Source organism: Plecotus auritus (genome assembly GCF_963455305.1).
Source record: "Plecotus auritus genome assembly, chromosome: 1".
In the NCBI taxonomy this organism is placed as follows: domain Eukaryota; kingdom Metazoa; phylum Chordata; class Mammalia; order Chiroptera; family Vespertilionidae; genus Plecotus; species Plecotus auritus.
This window is the reverse complement of record NC_137770.1, coordinates 140,122,194-140,142,339: the sequence shown is the minus strand read 5'-3', so window position 1 is coordinate 140,142,339 and position 20,146 is coordinate 140,122,194. Positions and strand designations below refer to the sequence as shown.

The following is a 20,146-nucleotide window of genomic DNA, read 5'->3' as shown; positions in this document are numbered from 1 at the left end:
ACCAAATAAAAATAATTTAGTGGTAGAAATGGCATGTTTTATTAGTACATTCTTGCAAATTTCCTGAATGTCTTGAGTAACAGAAGACCTACCTGCTTCTACATTCAACATGTTGTGCTATCAGTGGAAAACTTCCCTGTTTACTTGTGAAAGAATGGGAGTGAATGGGGAGTTTTTAAAAGTCAATATTATTATGAAAGCAATTTTGAGCCTGTGAACCCCTTGAAGGGTTTCTGGGAACCTCGCATGCTCTCAGACCACACACAGAGAACCACTGATCTAAGCTAGTCTGGCTGTGTAGTTTCTCAGATGAATTCTAGAATCTTTTTGCGTCTTAATTTGAGAGATAGTAATTATGTATTTAAAATGTTGTCTTCTCACTTAAGGATATCCTATGTCTCTCCAATTAATAAAATATTTTATAAATAATTTTTCAGTATTTCTACATTCTTCTCTTAAATCTCCCCACATTTCTTGTTTTTATTAGTACTAATTATTTTGTGGTTTGTTCTACTGTGAATGGATTCCACTTTTTCCAATGTATTTTAATTGGTTATTATTGGCCTATTTTATTTTATATGGAGCCACTTGTTATCTTTATTAATTCTTCTGTTAAGTAATATATTTGGTACAATGTCTTTAAAAGAAACCCCTTGCAATTTGAATCTGGTTATATAACATTAGTATGGATATGATATTCTCAATATTCTGAGATATCATCAGATGAGATATATAGTATTCTGAGAAAAATCCACTGTCCAATTTCTACATTTCAGAGATTTATAGAAATCAGAGGATCTTGAATATGCTGAATGCCTTTGGGCATCTATTCAAGTGATCATGTTTTTTCTTAAGATAGATGCACTGATTAAAGCTGGATCACCTCTGTTTGGTCTCATTTAGAAGACATCATGAATGACAGACCCTTTTAGACTGTTAAGAGACTCAAAGGACATTTTGATTGTGGTTTCACCTTTTGAGGGGCAAGGCATAACTATGCCCAAAGTGTTCCTTGAGGCTGTTCAGGGGAATCTGGTCAGCCTGGACCAATGAGCCCTACTCGTCAAGAGACCGAGAGGACAGGACTCGAACCCACCACAAGGAACCAGTTACAGAGGGTTGGTAATTAACAGGTGTCCAGAAGGGCAAAGTTACTGCCTTGCCTTCATCCTGAGCTCAACCTCCTTAAACCAACAGTAAACCAACAGTGGTGTCTGGGGGTGATCCCACGATCAAAACCGATGCTTGTTTTCAGCGAAGGAGCCAGCCAAGCAAGAGCTGTCCTCCTGGAAGTTGCTCCAGGTAGTTTGGGGACGTTCTTGGCGGGAAGGCACTGCGCGTTCAAAGGTTAATTTGCTCTAGGACACTGGCCTGTCCGAGAAGGTGCAGGGATCCCGGGCGCCGTGCTCCTCTTCCCTCGGAGCCTGGCCAGGGAAGCGCCCCGAGTCCGGAAAGCCCGCGCAGCCCTGGCCACCAGCCCACCGCCCGCGCGAATGGCGCTCCTCCTCTGAGGTCTCGGGGCGGCGGCTCGCGGGGCGGGTGGGAGACGATTCCCTCTGCTGGGACCGGACGCCCGGGTCAACTCCTCCCCCGACCTTGGGCCCGCCCCCGGCTGGAGGCTCCGTCCCACTCCCGGGAGACCTCCGCCCTCGTCCGGCCGCCCGGACCGCCCTCCCAGCGGGGAGCGGCAGCCACCTGCGCCCCGGCAGGGAGTCGGGAGCACCCGCTGCAGGCGCAGGTAGAGGTCTGGCCACGCCGGGGGCGGGGACGGGGGCCTGTGGGAGGCAGCCGGGCCCTCGTGGCCACAGAGGCGTGCGGGGCGCGCGCGGGGTTCTGAGAGCAGGAAACCACCGCGCCTTCCCGGGCAGCCCGACCACAGGTTGATCTGGAGGAGAAACGCGAAGAACGTGAGGTTGGACTCGAGGGAGAGCGCGAGGGGCACGCGAGAACCCACGGGGGGGACCCGAGGGGAGAACCCACCTGGTGGCGGCCGCGTCGCGGAGTCCACGCGAGGGAACAGCTGCTCAGGGTTGACTCTTTAGGGCAATTTGGTGGAGCTGGGGTCCCTGCTACTCAAAAGGCATCTGCCAGGTTTTCTCTTTCAGGAGGAAGCACAGATAAAATCATGGTGATGGTTACTGGGAAACAGAGAAATCCTACCAGAAACGACAGCAAGCAGTTCAACTTGCTCCAGAACAACCTTGCTCTGTACCCCAGCATTTTCTGTACCCCTTGATAAAATCTTCCTACGAGAAAAAAAAAAAAAAAACCCAAAATAAAAATAAATTGTTTTTAAAATTTTATTATTTTTAGGATGGTAATTGGACATAAGCCTTGAAGTAGCCTTTGTAATGGTACTGAAATTGTGGGTTGTTGTTTTTTTAAAGATTTTTTGAAAACCTGCCAAATCCTCATGGATTTTAATGTCTCCAGTTTCTTGGTGATTGCATAGGTGCTTTCAAAGCCTCTTAAACGTATTTATGATTCACACTGCTCCAGTATAACTAGAACAACCTCAGAGTTCTTCTATGCAGGCCCAGAAGATGAGGTGCTTCGTGTTCCATGTTATGTAAAAATGCTAAAACTGAGGAATAAATTATAGTCTTGCCATACTGCCCGCATGGTTCTAAGTTCAACTTCTGATTACTTTCCCTAGATCCTGAATGCTTATCCTTGTAACACCACGACTTCTTTGTTCTGTGTTACAGGCCCAGGATCACAGCTGTGCCTGGACACTTGCTCTGTCTTGATATCTGAGCATTATTATGCATTACGTTCAAGCTTTGCTAAAGGTGGGTAATAACGTTGACAGATGTTCAGGATTTGCTAGAGCCTAAGTGTCAAGTTTTGACAGATAAATGAGGGTGCAAGTTATTCGTGCCATATTGATTTTCATTACATTATCAAAGATAATTGTTTTTAAATGGGAAAATTGAGAGATGTATTAGCTTTCAAAGATAACCTGCTCTTTATGAATATATTGATGTGATGTCTGGCATGTGAAAAATTACTCTCATTCGTCTCAGTCCTTTTTTATTACTATTGTTGGGAACAAAAAAAAAGGTGCAAAGTAAATGATTCAATTTGGTGATCTCTAATACCAACTTAGTAGAGCTACAAGCAGAGATTTTGGTCACATCTCCTAATAGGATGGCATCATCCTGCACTTCCCTTTTCAACTGTATTTTTACTAGCCTAATTTTTTGTGCAAATATTCTTTGAAAAGTAACTTTTATCTGTCAAATTCAAAATATTTGAAAATCCACTAGTTGTTACTAATAGTTTGATAAACAAGTAAAGATTTGAAAGTAAAAATATACTTTAGATTATATAAGTGTAAATTGTATAAAGTTTTGATGTAAAAAATGTTTTAGCATTTTAATAATTTCTGTAATATCAGTGCTCCTAACCTAGTCATTTCCAACTCTTTAAAAAACAAAACAAAACAAAACATAATAAGGATCCCTTGGTTTATTTTCCCCCTGAATCGATAATATGAGAGATTGTATCTAACAAACAAACTCCCTTCCCTGGGTAATAGGAAACAAACACAGTTATCCATTACAGGGTTAATAGGAGATTTCCATTGGGCTTTCAAACTAATTCACAGAAGGCCCCTTACCACTTTGGGGGCACAGAGGGAGTCAGGAACCTCAAGCTGGAAGTATTACTCTTTTGAACTGAAATCAGGATCATTGACCATGGACTTTGACCTGGTTTGTTTCTTTACTCTTTACCAGCATCATGGCCTTAAGAACTCTCTCTAATCCTCAGTTTTCTTTCCTGAAATTGGGGGTTACAGTAATGCCTTTCTGAAAGGTTTCTTAGGAGTATTAAAGGACACAATGATGTAAAATTATAAGCACAGTAGGTTCCTGGCATATAGCAAGCAGCCAGAAAAATGCTAGCCACTGTTATTATCCATTTTCCCTTCTCTCTGAGGATGATTACACCCTGTGGATAGGTTTATGTTTATTGGCCATTTCCTGCCAAAGAACACAAAACCCCAGGTTGACGTCATAGGCTGATAGCATAAAGGCTGAATTTCGCCTTCAGATATGTTTATTTGGGTCAGCTCAGTACTTTCATTGAATACTTTAAAATTATTTACCAATGTTTTAAAATTAGCAAATTTTAAATACTAATTTCTCCTGAAAAACAAGAGGACAAGGCAAGGCAGGGCTTGCAACTGCCAACACTGAAGCCAGGATGTGGTTTTCCACTCTGGATGGGATATATGCTCTCCACTTTGCCACAATGCCTTCACTCCCTTTTATTTCATGGAGATGTGCTTCACTCGTGTATTTTACCTCCCTTGCCCCTGAAGATACTTTCAATTTGTGATTTCTGATTCAGAAATTTGTGTGACCAAAGCTATGACCCAACTTGGATGCTTTTTAGAAAAGGAAAAGAGTAATCCTGTGTTATGATTTACAAAGCATTTCCTCCTAAAACTCATTTGATACTTGTATCAATTCTCAGAGTTAGTTCAGACATACATCATTATTCCATTTTATAGCTGTGGATAATGAAACTTACAGTGTTCTTAAGGTTCTCACTAATGCCAGTTTTTAAATATGGAGAATTTTCTAGGAAAAGATAGCGTTTCTTTTGGTTCCAGCATTTATTTTTAGCAAGTACTTTTATCCTTACAATTACAAAATGATAAAATGAGTGGTAGAAAGAATACATGTATAAAGTACATAAGAAGACTTTTTCCCCCTCTTTACAAAACATTTTAAAGTAAATTGAAGGGAACGAAACATTGGTTATTCCTTATTCAGAAAGGCCATACATATAAGTGGACAACATCTGTTTTAAACCATACTTTGTATCATTGAAAAGCTGAAAGGGATATGTGTCCAGTTCATCTAGTCTGTAGTTAAGCTAGACCAGAGTTTTTGTGAGTCAAAGTTTTAAAATTCTGTGAAAAAGGAGACACCCTTGTTTGGTGATTCAGCCCGTTGTCTCTGGAAGCTTGTTTTATATGTCAAACTCACATTTTGTAGGCTTTATTTTATTACTTTCATAATCATACCAAGAGAATGATCTATAGAATAAATTAATCAGAGGTAGTTTATTTGTGAATGTAGCAACTATATGTGACTATGTATGAGAGAAGTTCAAGACTGCCAAGCAGAGGATTGGGGGAAACATCTCTAAACAAAGACATCAGGAGGTACTGAAGCAGAAAAGCGTTTACAATGTTCTAAGAACAATTAGAAGGCAGTTGAGGCTGAAGTCACTATGAATGGTGAAGAAGAACATAGGATGAATTAAGGGAGATCAGAAAGGGTCAAATCATTCTGGGTCTGGAGGACATGGTAAGAATGTGGATTTTGAAGGATTTTTGTCAGGAAAATAATGTGACCGGATTTCTGTGTTGAGATCATTCTGGCTGCTCTATATGGAGAGACACAAGTTCTGTAGCTGACTTGCTGATGTTCTTCTGTGGTAGGCAAGAGCTCCTTCTGAATCTATCATAAACCTTATTTAATGCAGTTTAAGCAGTTTGGCAAAGGGAAGGATCTTTTAATAATATTCTACAGTAAATATATATAGAATGTTTTTAAAAATAAGAATCTCAGTATTCAAATATTGTTTGGTTTTGACTAAAGCCATCTGCTACTTTCTTAGTGTGTTTCATATCATAGATATCATGGGAAATTGCATTTCATTGAGAAATGGTGTTGTCTGAATGTGTTCTGGGAAACTTAACAATTGAGCTGATTAAAGATTGTATTATATTAGAAAAGAAAATGTGTTCATGTTCATTTATGAAGTGGTGATCCCTAAATAGGGTTTCTAGCCCCTTCTACTGATAAAATTGGTCATTACATCTAAAGTATTATGAATTACTTGGAAAGAGTGATTCTTTTCTGGCATTAATTTATCTATCCTCCTCAGAGATTAGATGAGTTAAGAATTAAATGTTAGAAGTGTGAGGACCAATTAATGCAAACATACCAAAAAAATCAGTTTTCTTTTTCTGTTTTTTCCTTTTATGATATTATTTCTAGAAAATTGTCCATTTAATTAGTTTTTAAGTTTATTGATATAAAATTATATCCCTTAATAATCATTTTAGTTTCTGCTATAATTTGTTAGTCTCTTCATCCTTAATATTGCTCACCTGTACCTTCTTTCTTGTTTTCTTTTTTCTTGATCAGTCTTGACAGCAGTTTGTCAATTTTTTAAAAATTCTCTTTGAAGAACTGTTATCTTTATCAATCCTCTAATCAATCTTATATCTTATAATGTCTTTCTTTAATTTCTGCTCTCTTTTTTCCAAACATAATTTTTAGCCTTCTTTCCTTTGCAATATATAATTTGAGGCCATATGTTTTCCTCTCTGTACTGCTTTAGCTGCCCCACAAATTTTGATGACTAGTATTTTCATTATTATTAATTTTTAAATTGAGGCATTGACATATATTAGTTTCAGGTATGCACATAATGATCCCATATTTGTATATATTGTGACATTATCACCAATATATGTCTAATTGACACTTGTCAGCATACACAGTTACAGAATTTCTTTGCCTTGTGATGAGAATTTTTAAGATCTATTCTCTTAGCAACTTTTAAATATGTAATACAGTATTATTAACTCTAGTTGCCATGCTGTACATTGCATCCTCATGACTTACTTATTTGCTAACCGGCAGTTTGTACCTTTTGACTTCCTTTACCCATTTTGTTCCCTCACCTCTAATCTGTTCTCTGTATCTATGAGCTTGTTGTTTTTTCTGTGTTGCCTTGTTTTAGATTCCATATGTAAGTGCAATAGTATTGTATTTGCCTTTGTCTAACTTATTTCACTTAGCATGATACTGTCAAGGTCCATCTATGTAGTCACAAATGGCAAGGTTTCATTCTTTTTTTATGGCTGAATAATATTCATATATATTATATCTCACATTTTCTTTATCCATTCATCCTTTAATAGCCACTTAGGTTGTTTCCATATTTTGGCTATTATAAATAATGCTGCAGTGAATATGGGGTGCATTTATTTATTAATGTTGGTGATTTTGTCTTTTTTGGATAAGTACTCAGAAATGGAATTGTTAGATCATATGAAAGTTTATTGACCATACCTCTGCTACGCCCACAAGCCACACCCACCAGCCAATCATGAGCGAGTATGCAAATTAACCCAACCAAAATGGCATCAGCCACAGAGCGAGCAGGAGGCTTGGGTTTCCCTGGCAATGGAGGAAGCCAAGCTTCCCGCTCCCCCCGCCACCCCGGCCTGCCCTGACCTCTGCTTAAGGCTACAAAGTTTTAATTATAGAAGATAAATAAATCCCAGATACCAGGGCCTCCACTGGGGTCACTGGCGGGCATGGCTGGCCTGCAAACCACCACAGGCCCCTTGCCCAGGCCACCCCATGCCCTAAGGGAACCCCCACCCTGATCCAGGACACCCTTCAGGGCAAACCAGCCGGCCCCTACCCGTGCACCAGGCTTCTATCCTATCTAATAAAAGAGTAATATGCAGATTGACCATCACTCCAACACACAAGATGGCTGCCCCTATGTGGTCAAAGATGGATGCCCCCATGTGGACACAAGATGGCCACCACAAGATGGCCAGCAGGGGAGGGCAGTTGGGAGGGACCAGGTTGCAGGGAGGGCAGTGTGGGCAATCACGTCAGCAGGGGAGGGCAGTTGGGAGGGACCAGGTTGCAGGGAGGGCAGTGTGGGCAATCACGTCAGCAGGGGAGGGCAGTTGGGAGGGACCAGGCCTGCAAGGGAGGGCAGTTGGGGGCGATCAAGCCTTCAGGGGAGGGCAGTTAGGAGTCACCAGGCTGCAGAGGAGGGAAGTTGGGGGTGACCGGGCCTGTAGGGAAGGGCAGTTGGGGGGGACCCAGGCCTGCAGGGGAGAGCAGTTGTTGGGGGGGGTGACCAGGCCTGCAGGGGAGGACAGTTAGGGGCAATCAGGCTGGCAGGGGAGCAATTAGGCATCAATCAGGCTGGCAGGGGATGATCAGGCTGGCAGGCAATTAGGCATCAATCAGGCTGGCAGGGGAGTGGTTAGGGGGTGATCAGGCTGGCGGGCAGAAGTGGTTAGGGGCAATCAGGAAGGCAGGCAGGCGAGCAGTTGGGAGCCAGCAGTCCTGGATTGTGAGAGGAATGTCCGACTGCCCGTTTAGGCCTGATACCAGTAGTCGGACATCCCTCAAGGGGTCCCAGATTGAAGAGGGTGCAGGCTGGATTGAGGGACACCCCCCCCACAGCACGAATTTTGTGCACCGGGCCTCTAGTGTTGAATAAAAGTGCAGAAAGTGGGCATTCCTGTCTTGTTCCTGATTTCTGAGGAAAAGCTTTTAGCTTTTCACTGTTGAACATGATGTTAGCTGTGGACTTGTCATATATGGCCTTTATTATGTTGAGGTATATTTCTTCTATACCTATTTTGTTGAGAGTTTTTGTCATAAATGGAGGTTGAGTTTTATCAAATGCTTCAGCATCTATTAAGATGATCATATGTTTTTTATTTTTCATTTATTAGTGTGGTGTATTGCATTAATTGATTTGTGGATGTTGAAATTATTATTGTTTTAAGTTTATTTTAAAATTGTCATTATGTTCCTCTTTGACTCTTGCATTGTTTAGGAGGGCTTTTAAAAATATTCCATTGTATAGGTTCTTAAAAACTTACCTTTCATTTTTTATTTTTTTCTTGCTATTTAAATTTATCTTTATTGTTGAAAGTATTTTAGATGTCCCTTTTTCCCCTCATTGACCCCTTGTAGCTGGAACCTGTGCTCCTCCCCCACCCCAAGCCTTCACCACACTATTGTCTGTGTCCATGGGTTATGCATATCCTATATAATAAAAGACTAATATGCAAATCAACTGAATGGTGGAATGACAGGTTGCTATGACATGCACTGACCACTAGGGGCAGATGCTCAACAGGGGTAGTGCTGCTTAGCCAGAAGCCCTGAGCTAGGCTCACGGCTGGTGAGCGCAGCGGCCTCTCTTACCTCCGCATCAGTGCTAAGGATGCCCGACTGATAGGGAGCGGTCCTAAGCTGTCAGTTGCACAACCCCCAAGGGCTCCCAGACTGCGAGAGGGTGCAGGCCGGGCTGAGGGATCCCTGCGAGTGCACGAATTTCATGCACTGAGCCTCTAGTATGCATATAAGTTCTTTGGTTGATCTCTTTCTACCCACCCACCCACCCACCCACCACCACCTTTCCTCTGGGATTCAACATTCTGTTCTATGCTTCTATGTCTCTGGATCTGTTTTGTTCATCAGTTTATATTGTTCTTTAGATTCCTTGTGGGAAGCACAGGACTTGGTTGGAAAGTCTGTAAGAAGGAGTCTCCGAAAGGTTGGGGGGCTTTTAGGGGGACCTTGCCGAAGGCGACAGCCCTTGCCTTGACTTTTCCAAACAAGTCCGAGCCCCCGGGTGTTTTGTTAGAATATGTACATTTAGTCTTTAAGACCCGACCTTGTAGAAGCATATGCTTTTTCAGGGATACTTACCCTGCTGATTGTATCTAGAGGTTAATTTTAGTTCAAGCTGTTGTTACAATAAAAGCCTAACAAGGCAGGTAATTAAGGCTGTTTTGGTTCTCCTCCCAACCAGCCCCTTAGCCTCTCTTTCACAGAAATGTGTGTCAGAGTAATCTATTCATCTGTTGCTCAGGGTCTGCTGGTCAGTCCAGACAATTCCACATATGAGTGAGATCATGTGATTCTTGTCTTTCTCTGACTGGCTTATTTTGCTCAGCATAATGCTGTCCAGGTCCCTCCATGTTGTCTATTTAACTGTGTTGGAGTTACAGATTCTCAGGGAGAATATCTATTTACTAGAGGCTCGACGCATGAAATTCATGCAAGAGTAGGCCTTACTTCCCCCAACTGCCAGCATCGGCTTCCGTCTGGAACCCGGGACCCGGGCTTCCCTCCGGCCACCCGCATGCACCCAGGACCCGCTTCCCTTGTAGCCCTGGCCTCGTCTGGAAGGTCATCTGGAAGGATGTCCAGAAAGACGTCCAATTAATTAGCATATTATGCTTTTATTATTATAGATTTTTGGTTATAGGATTTCATGTATATTCCATTATATCCATTAAATTTTCCTTGTTATGTTATTTAAATTTTATTTATTCTTACAAACTCTTTTGTCCACTTGATCCAGAAATCACTGAGATATGTTAAAATCAGCCACTAAAATTGTGAATTTCTCCATTTTTTTCTTGTATTTTTTTTTTTTTTTTTTTTTAGTTCTTATATTTTGGGATTTAGTTAGGGCTTTTATATTTATCTTAGTGAATTAAGTCTTTAATTATTACTTAGTGACCCTCTTTACTTCTAATTATTATTATTGCCTTTAAGTATATTTTGTCTGACATTAATCTAGCCTTATTGCTTTCTTTTGTTGAGTATTTATATGGTACTATTATCTTACTTTCAGTCTATCTCTGTCTATAGTTTATGTGATTATCTTTCAAATTGATAACCTGTGGCTAACAATTTCTCAATTTTCACTGGTGAGTTTTATCCATTTATAAGTGTTATGATTACTGGTATATTTCTAATTATTTCTACAAAGTTTTTTTTTAATGCTTTCTGTTTCTCCTGTTTTTGTTTTTGTTTTTTTCTATGCTTCTTTTATTTTCCTTTCCGGAGTTTTTTGATTGAATGAGTTTTTTAATATCAGTTTTTCTTCTCTAGTATTTTGGAAACTAAGCATGATGTTTTGAGATTCTCATGTTTAATGTAAGTTTTGACATGTATAATTATCTTAAAGTCTGAAGTTATCTCTGACTGCCTGTTTGTTTATATGAGGAACTTAAGAACATTTTAAATCATGTTACTCTACTTTTGATTATTATTATTTATTATTGGCTATATTGTTTCTTACAGTCATTGTTAGTTTAGATTTACACCTATGCTTAACAATTTTTTTGCTGTTTTTGACAATGTAGGCCATCCTTGTGGGATCATTATCATTCTCTAAAGATAACCTTTAGAAGAACTCTTTCTCAGGGGTCAATGTTGTTAAACTCGCTTTTTGAGGGTGAATAATATCTTTATTTTGCCTTTGATTTTTGAAAAATACTTTTGTGGGTACTTTTGTTAATTCTAGTTTAATAGTCATTTTTCTTTCAGCATTTTGAATATATTACTGTTCTCAATTGAAATACAAATGCTCATTTTAATTGTTTTCCTCTGATGTAATATATATTTTCTACTTGGTTAGTTTTTAAGAGCTTCTCATTGTACTTGGTGTTCTATAGTTTCATTGTATTATATCTAAGTGTGGATTTCTTTTTATTTATCCTACTTGAGCTTCCTAAATTTGAGTGTTCATATTTCTTGCCTATTTGGGAAAACTCTCAGTCATTATCTATTGCCTTTTCTCTATTCTCTCCTTCTTAAACTCTGATTAGGTGTCTGTTAGACTGAATTAATCAGGAAAACAGAGTTAATGCCATGTAATTCAACAAAGGAAATTTAATATGGTGATATGGTCTGAAAGTTTGTGTCTCACAAAATTCCTATGTTGAAATCCTAACCCCCAGGGCGATAGTATTGCAAGCTGGGGCCTTTGGGAAGTGATTAAGTTATGAGGACTCTATTGTGATAACAATGATTAGATCATGACGGTTCGTATCTTCAGAGACCTCAGAGAGGTGGCTCCCTTCCATCATGTGAAGTTATAGCAAAAATATGATCATCTAAAAATAGGGCCCTTACCAGATACCAAGTCTGCCAGCACCATTTTATATTTTTCAGCTTCCAGAACTATGATGAATTAATGTTTGTTGTTTATAAGCCGCCCAGTTTATGACATTTTAATTGTAGCAGCCCAAATAGACTAAGACATATGGGAAATTAATTGCAAATGTTTTAGGATATCTGAAAGCCAAACAGTGGTTAGTGTGGTGATTTAAAAGTTAGCAATAGCAAAAAATGGTTATCCTTTCTTGGGTTGTAGGAATACAGTAAGGAGATAGTCCTACCAGAACCTGGAAGCTGAGGCCATCTAATTTGAGGGCAGGTTCTGTTCTCTAGGGACATGGACCCTGGAAGAGGCATAGCTACTGATGGAGACACCAAAAAACTTGGGGAAAGCAGAGAAAAAATATCCTGGTCTCTCTCTTCCTCCTACCATTTAGTCTCCTGCCTGGGACTCTCACTGACAGAGTCTAGCAGGGGAGGAAGCCATTGGACAAGGAGTTTGGGAAATACAGTTTTGAAATGTCAACCACCAAGATTCAGGGTGATCCAAGATGGCTGCCAAGGGGACAGCAGGCTGCAAGACAGTGTGTGAGAGAGAACAAAAGGAGCATGCATGGAAGTGCGGGGAGTGTCTATATTTGTGAGTGAGGGACAGCTATATTCCAAGGAATTGTTGGGGACTGCCAGACAGGGCTCCCCTGCCCGGGCAACCTCTACTGCTGCTGAAATCTCTCCCGGAGTGGCCGGCTCTGCCATAGAGACCGCGACATCTTGAAGGGGAGAGTGGCAGTGATCTGAAGCCCAACTTTACCTTCAACCAGGAAGACCTCAGATACCTCCTGGGACCCTACAACCACAACCCCCAGGGTAAAGCTGCCTCAACTGCGAACCCATGAACACTAAGACTCTAGCCCAGTCGTGGGCAAACTACGGCCTGCGGGCCGGATCTGGCCCATTTGGCTGTTCTATCCGGCCCGCGGAGCCGAAAGAGTGGAGGGTTCTCTTGCTCTCCCCTCCGCTCCTTTACTTTGAATTTATATTAGTTCACACAAACACTCCATCCATGCTTTTGTTCTGGCCCTCTGGTCCAGTTTAAGAACCCATTGTGGCCCTCGAGTCAAAAAGTTTGCCCACCCCTGCTCTAGCCTCTTTGATCGTGGGCACCTAGCAATCTGTCCAGGAGGAGACAAAGCGGTGTGAATATGTGGACGAGCCCCGTGCCTTCTCACAGAGCAGATAGAAGGGACAACTGAATCAATTACATCCACCCAGAATTGGTGAATTAAATACAGCTGGTGAGGAAATCCATGGACAGAAAGGTCAGATATCACCTAGGGAAAGGTGAGATCTGGGATCCAGGCTGGAGGGAGAAACAGGAGCAAAACGTGTGCAAAACATACGCAGCGGGAAATAGAGTTTCAGGGGAAAACTGTGTCCCACGAAATCCGTGGCTGTTGGGGTCAGTGTAGCCCTCAAATGTGGAAGGGGGTCCACAGGGTTGCTGGCAGAAGGGGACTATAGAAATTAACCCACAGCAGGGCTGGGCCCAGAAAGGCAGCCTGAAGTTCTACCAGTATACCGGCTGAGGAGTGCCAAGGGGAAGAAGACGCGAGTCTGTGTGCATCCTGTGGCTTTTTTTTTCTTTTTCTTTTTAAATCCTTGCTTTTGATTGCTAATTCTAGTACATAGGATCTTCCAATTAAAAAACACTCACCAAGACTGCAGGGGAAAGCTGTTTTTGTGGAACCTGGGGTTCAGAGTGGGGAAAGATGAGTAGAAAACCAGCTCTAGGGCAGTCTATACCCCAAACTCAGTGTTGAGTGCTGCAGGGAAAGCAGTCTAACCACTGGGTAGGGGAGGGGCCTTTTAGCACCAGATATCAATACAGAAACACTGCCACCTAGGGGTTGTATCAGAAATTAACTCTTGTGTAAATATAACTAAAGGCAGGCTGAGAAACAAAGAGACCCCAAGTGCTTGCAAACAGGGTTGTGGCTTATGACACAGAGGAGGGGTGGAGTGCAGGGAACTTCAATACTGTGCTATCTACCTGACAGGAAACAGACCTGCCAAGCAGAACAGCAGAAGAAGTGAACGACCTTCACTACTTCACATTTTTATTTTTTATCTTTTACTTGAAAAACTAAATTTTTTTCTCACTTGATTTTACCTTTTTTATTATATTTTTATTTTTAATTATTACTACTATTATTTTACACTTTTTAAGGTTTTATTTTATTTTTTCTTTATTTTATTTTGGGATTAGTGTTCTACATTCTATTTTTATTTTCCATTAGCATTATTTTACTCTATCTCAACTTTTTCTTTATGCTAATACTCTCTTCCTCACTTTCCCCTTTTGTCCTGTTTCTCTTACCCTGTTCCTGCTTTAGTTTTTCTCTATCCTTTCTATTTACTCCCTGTTAAAAATTGATCTTACTCATATATCTAATTTCTGCTCCCCTGCTCCAAGTCCATACACACTTCTCTCTCCTCTTTCTTCACTATCTAAAGTTTCTTTTTCTTCCTTTTTTTTTTCTTTTGTCTTTTTCTTTCTATCTGTCTTGGTGTTGTTTGTTTGATTGATGTTAAGTTTGGTTTTTATTGCTTATTTGTTTTTATTGTTTTTTTCTTTTTTCTTCTTTTACTACTGTTCTTCATCTCCTCACTGGTTCTCTTTTTCTACTAATAGTTTAACTAATTCTAATCACAAACTCAGGCCTATCTATTCTCTAGTCTTCTTTTCCAATAGTAAATGAATACATAGATAGAATAAAGAAGGGGAAAAGGTATATATATATAAATTTTCTTGTGTATTTATACTTTAATATACATATTTTTTCTTTTTTTTTGTACTTAGTTTTTTACTTTTTTTCTTACACACTCATTCTCTTTTTACCTCCTCTATACTGAATTGTGGCTATTCCCCTATTCATCGAATTCCTAGACCTTACCTTCTGGAAATAAGCTCTGCTTCCTCAGATTCACCTGGGTGTTTGTTGTTTGGGGGTTTGTAGTTTACATATTTTTGATTAGTTGTTGTTTGTAGTTTGCATTCAGCTCTGGTTGTTTGTTTGCATTTTTTTGCATTAGTTGTTATTTTATTGCAGTTTTCCCCCCATATACATATATTTCCCCCCTTCTTTTTTCTCCTCTTTCTTTTCTCTCTTACATTTTTTCCTTTTCTCAATATCATTTTTGCACTCTTTTCTATCCCCTAACTCTCTTATCTCTGGTGGTCACCTTTATTTTGGGTTATTAGTATCGTGAATACATTTGTGTTTGGTGCCCTGTGTGTTGTGTCTTGTTGTGTTGTATTTTTGTGCCTTTAAGTAAACACAAGACAGAGCTACATAACCAGACACCAGGAGAGGAGCGATCATGGGGAGACAAAGAAACAGCCTGCATAAGAAAGTAAAGGAGGCATCACCAGAAAAGGAAATAACTGAAATAGAGGCAAGCAATATGTCAGAGAAAAAATTCAGAGCAATGGTATAAGGCAGCTGTGGGCAAACTATGGCCCGCAGGCCGGATCCGGCCCGTTTGGCTGTTCTATCCGGCCCACGGAGCCGAAAGAGCGGAGGGTTCTCTTGCTCCCCTCTCCGCTCCTTTACTTTGAATTTATATTAGTTCACACAAACACTCCATCCATGCTTTTGTTCCGGCCCTCCGGTTTAGTTTAAGAACCCATTGTGGCCCTCGAGTCAAAAAGTTTGCCCACCCCTGGTATAAGGTCACTGAAAAGGATGGAGGACAAATTCAACAATGTGTAAGAACCAAGAGGAAATGAAGAAGAACCAAGAAGAAATGAAAAATGACATTGATACTATAAAGAACTCAATAGAAAGCATCAACAGTTGACTAGAAGAAGCGGAGGTCCGCATCAGTGAGCTAGAAGGCAAGGTAAGAAAAAATACCCAAGCAGAGCAGCATCTAGAAAAAAAAACTTAAAAAACAGGAGGAGAGCCTAAGGAAACTTTAGGACAACATGAAATGAAACAACTGTATAATAGGGGTTCCAGTAAGAGAGGAAACTGAGCAAGGAATAGAAAACCTGTTTGAAGAAATAATGACAGAAAACTTGCCTGATATCAGAAAGAAAAAACTCACATAAGTCCAAGAAGCTCACAGAGTCCCAAACAAGATGAACCCCAAAAGACCGACACCAAGGGACAGATACATGGTGCTGGGAAAATTGGACAGATACATGCAAAAAAATGAAACTAGACCACCAAATTACACCATACACAAAAATAAACTCAAAATGGCTAAACGACTTGAATGTAAGACAGGAAACTATAAAAATCCTACAAGACTCCATAGGCAGCAAAATTGCAGACATATGTTGTAGCAATATCTCCTAGTGCAACGGAGACTAAGGAGAAAATAAACAAATGGGACTACATCAAAATAAAAAGCTTCTGCACAGCAAAATAAACCATTAACAAAACAAGAAAGCCCACTGCATTGGAGAACATATTTGCCAATGATATTTCAGATAAGGGTTTAATCTCCAAAATTTATAGAGAACTCATAGAACTTAACAAAAGGAAGATAAACGATCCAATAAAAAAATGGTCAAAGGACCTAAATAGATACTTTTCAAAAGAAAACAGAAGGAAGGCCAAAAGACATATGAAAACATGCTCAAAGTCACTAATCATCCGAGAGATGCAAATCAAAAGGACAATTCGGTATCACCTCACACCTGTCAGAATGGCTATCATGAACAAATCAACAAATGAAAAGTGCTGGCGAGGATGTGGAGAAAAAGGAACACTCCTTCACTGCTGGTGGGAATGCAGACTGGTGCAGCCACTGTGGAATACAGTATGGAGTTTCCTCAAAAGTTAAAAATGGAACTCCCATTTGACCCAGTAATCCCACTTCTAGGAATATATCCCAAGAAACCAGAAACACCAATCAGGAAGGGTATATGTACCCCTATGTTCATAGCAGCACAATTTACAATAGCTAAGATTTGGAAACAGCCTAAGTGCCCATCAGTAGATGACTGGATTAGAAAACTGGTACATCTACACAATAGAATACTATGCCAGTATAAAAAAGAAGGAACTTTTGCCATTTGCAACAGCATGGATGGAACTGGAGAGCATTATGCTAAGTGAAATAAGCCAATCGGAGAAAGATAAATATCACATGATTTCACTCATATGTGGGATATAATGATCAACATAATTTGATGAACAAGAATAGATCGATCTATAAACAAATGGTAGGGAAATGGGGGTTAGAGAGCAACTATAAGACTTGTATGTGTGCATATCAGCATAACCAATGGACACAGACACTGGGGCAGTGGGGGCTTGCCCGGGGTGGGAATGGCTGCAGGGCGTGGGGGGGGGGTTAGTTGGGAAAAAGGAGACATATGTAAAACTTTAGACAATAAATAAAAGATTCAGGACATGGAAGGTCATGCATGGATTTGAGAGCAAACAAACCATTCCATTCTCCTTTCCACATCTTTCGATTTGACTTTCGGATTTTTTATTACTTTGTTTTCCTATACTGCATTTTAAATAATATTTTTATTGTGGTAAAATGTACATTACATACAATTTACCCTTTTAATTATTTCATTTTTTTTAAAGTATATTTTTATTGGTTTCAAAGAGGAAGGGAGAGAGAGAGAGCAACATCAATGATGAGAGGGAATCATCAATCACCTGCCTCCTGTAAGCCCCCTACTGGGGATCGAGCTCACAACCCAGGCATGTGGCTTTGACTGGAATCAAACCTGGGACCCTTCAGTCTGTGACCGACGCTCTATCCACTGAGCCAAACCAGCTGGCGCCCCTTTTAACTATTTTAAATGTGCAGTTTAGTGGCATTAAGTTCATTTACATTGTTGCACAATGAATACCTCCATCCATCTCCAAAACTTTTTTATCTTCCCAAACTGAAACTCTACCCATTAGGCAATAATTTCCATTTTTCTTCTCCTCAGCTCCTACCAACCATGATTGTAATTTCTGACTCTGAATTTGACTATTCCAGGTATTATGTATAAAATGGAATCATACAGTGTTTGCCCAATGTTAGCATAATGACTTCTAAGCTCATCCATGTTGTAGTATGTGTCAGAATTTCCTTCCCTTTTAAGGCTGAATAATATTCCATTGTATGTATATATAACATTTATTTATCCATTCATCCACTTACAGACATGTGGGTTGGTTCCAACTTTTAGCTATTGTGACTAGTACTGTTAAGAACATGGATGTATAAATACCTCATTGAGACCATGTGTTCATTTCTTTTGGTTGTATACCCAGAAGTGGAATTGCTGCATCTATTATATGGTAACTCTGTTTATTTTGAGGACCTGCCATCCCATTTTTCACAGCAGCTGCACTACTTCACATTTCTACCAGCAATGCACAAGAGTTTTAATTATCCACACCCTCAACAACATTTGTTTTCTCTTTTTGTTTTTTTATAGTAGTCACTTTAATGTTTGTGAAGTATCTCATTATTATTTTGATTTGCATTTCCCTAATGATAAGTGATGTTGAGTATTATTTCATGTGTTAACTGGCCATCCTATATAATAAAGAAGATGGCTGCCTACCACAAGGCCGGCATGGGGGGTTAGTGAGGGACAACCAAATGACTGAATAAGCAGGCTGCGTGGGGCGACCAGGCCATCAGGGGCATAAATGAAGGATGACCGAACAAGTGAACAAGCAGGCTGCATGGGGCGACCAGGCCAGTAGGGGGGTTAGTGAGTGACAACCAAACAACTGAACGAGCAGGCTGCATGGGACGATCAGGTCAGCAGGGGGCGAAGTTGGGGGCAATTAGGCTGGTGGGGGGGGGCAGTGAGAGGTGACTAGGCCGGCGGGGGGGGGGCAGTTGAGGGCGACCAAGCCTGCGGGGGGGGAGGGGTGTAGTTGGGGGCGACGAGGCCAGCAGGGAGGGGGCAGTTGGGGGCAACCTGGCCAGCAGCAGGGGGCAGTTAGGGGTGACCATGCCAGCAGGGGGGCAGTTAGGGGTGACCAGGCTGGCATGCAGAGGCAGTGAGGGGTGATCAGGCTGGCAGGGGGAGCATTTAGGGGCGACCAGGCAGGCAGGCAGGTGAGCAATTAGGAGCCAGTGGTCCAGGATTGTGAGAGGGATGTCCTTGATTGGAGAGGGTGCAGGCTGGGCTGAGAGGACCCCTCCCCCCATGCATGAATTTCGTGCACCAGGCCTCTAGTTTGTATATATTCTTTGGACAAATATCGATTTCAATCATTGCCCATTTAAAAAATTTATTATTTTATTGTTGTGTTGTAGGAGTTCTTTAAATATTCTGGATATTAACCCATTATCAGATATATGACTTGCAAATATTTTCTCCTATTCTGTGGGTTATCTTTTCACTTTGTAGCTAGTGCCCTTTGATGTACAAGAGTTTTTAGTGTTTATGAAGTACAATTGATCTATTTATTTCTATTACCTGTGCGTTGGTTCCACATCCAAGATATCATTGCCAAATCCAATGTCGTGAATCTCTTCCCCTGTTTTCTTCTAAGTGTTATAGTTTTGGCTCTTACTTTTAGGACTTTGGCCCATTTGGGGTTAAGTTTTGTATGTGGTGTAACAGAGAGATTCAACTTCTTTCTTTCACACATGGATATTCAGTGTTCTCAGCACCATTTATTGAAAAGACTGTTCTTTCCCCACTGAATTGTCTTGACAGCCTTGCCAGAAAGCATTTGACCATATATAATAAGTTGTATTTATGGGCTCTCTATTTTATTCTATTGGTCTATATGTCTGTCTTTATGGCACTACCACACTGTTTTCATTATTGTAGCTTTGTAATAAGTTTTGAAATCAAGAAATATGAGACCTCCAACTTTATTCTTCTTTTGGGGATTATTTGGGTTATTGGAGGTCCTTTGCAATTTAGGGTGATTTTTTTTATATATTTCTGCAAAAAATCTCATTAGAATTTTGATGGGGGAATGAACTAAATCTATAGATCACTTTGGGTATTATTGACATCTTAACAATATCAAGTCTTCTAATACACGAACATGGGATGTCTTTTCATTTATTTGTGTCATTTTACATTTATTTCAACAATATCTTGCAGTTTTCACTGTATAAGCCTTTTGCTTTCTTGGTTAAATTTATTCCTAAATGTTTTATTCTTTCTGGTGCTGTTGTAAATAAAATTGTTTTCCTAATTTCCTTTTCAAATTTATTGTTAGTATATAGAAATGCAACTAATTTTTGCACATTGATTTTGCATCCCACAACTTTCCCAAATTCATTTATTAGTTCTTATAGTTTTTTTTTATTTCTTTATTGATTAAGGTATTACATATGTGTCCTCATCCCTCCATTAACCCCGTAAAACCCCCCCAACTCATGCCCTCACCCCCCTAGAGTTCATGTCCATTGGTTAGGCTTATATTCATGCA

At 40.3% G+C, this 20,146-nt stretch overlaps 1 protein-coding gene across 1 annotated transcript in view; it reads left to right on the top strand.

Moving 5' to 3' along the window:
- The first annotated feature begins 1,709 nt into the window (after positions 1–1,709).
- Positions 1,710–20,146, top strand: part of MYO3A (myosin IIIA) — a 240,178-nt gene continuing 221,741 nt past the window's right edge. Inside the window, exons 1-2 of the mRNA XM_080662723.1 lie at positions 1,710–1,912; positions 2,709–2,792. The gene's annotated coding sequence lies outside the window, so the exon portion shown is untranslated. The remainder of the gene's footprint in view (positions 1,913–2,708; positions 2,793–20,146) is intronic.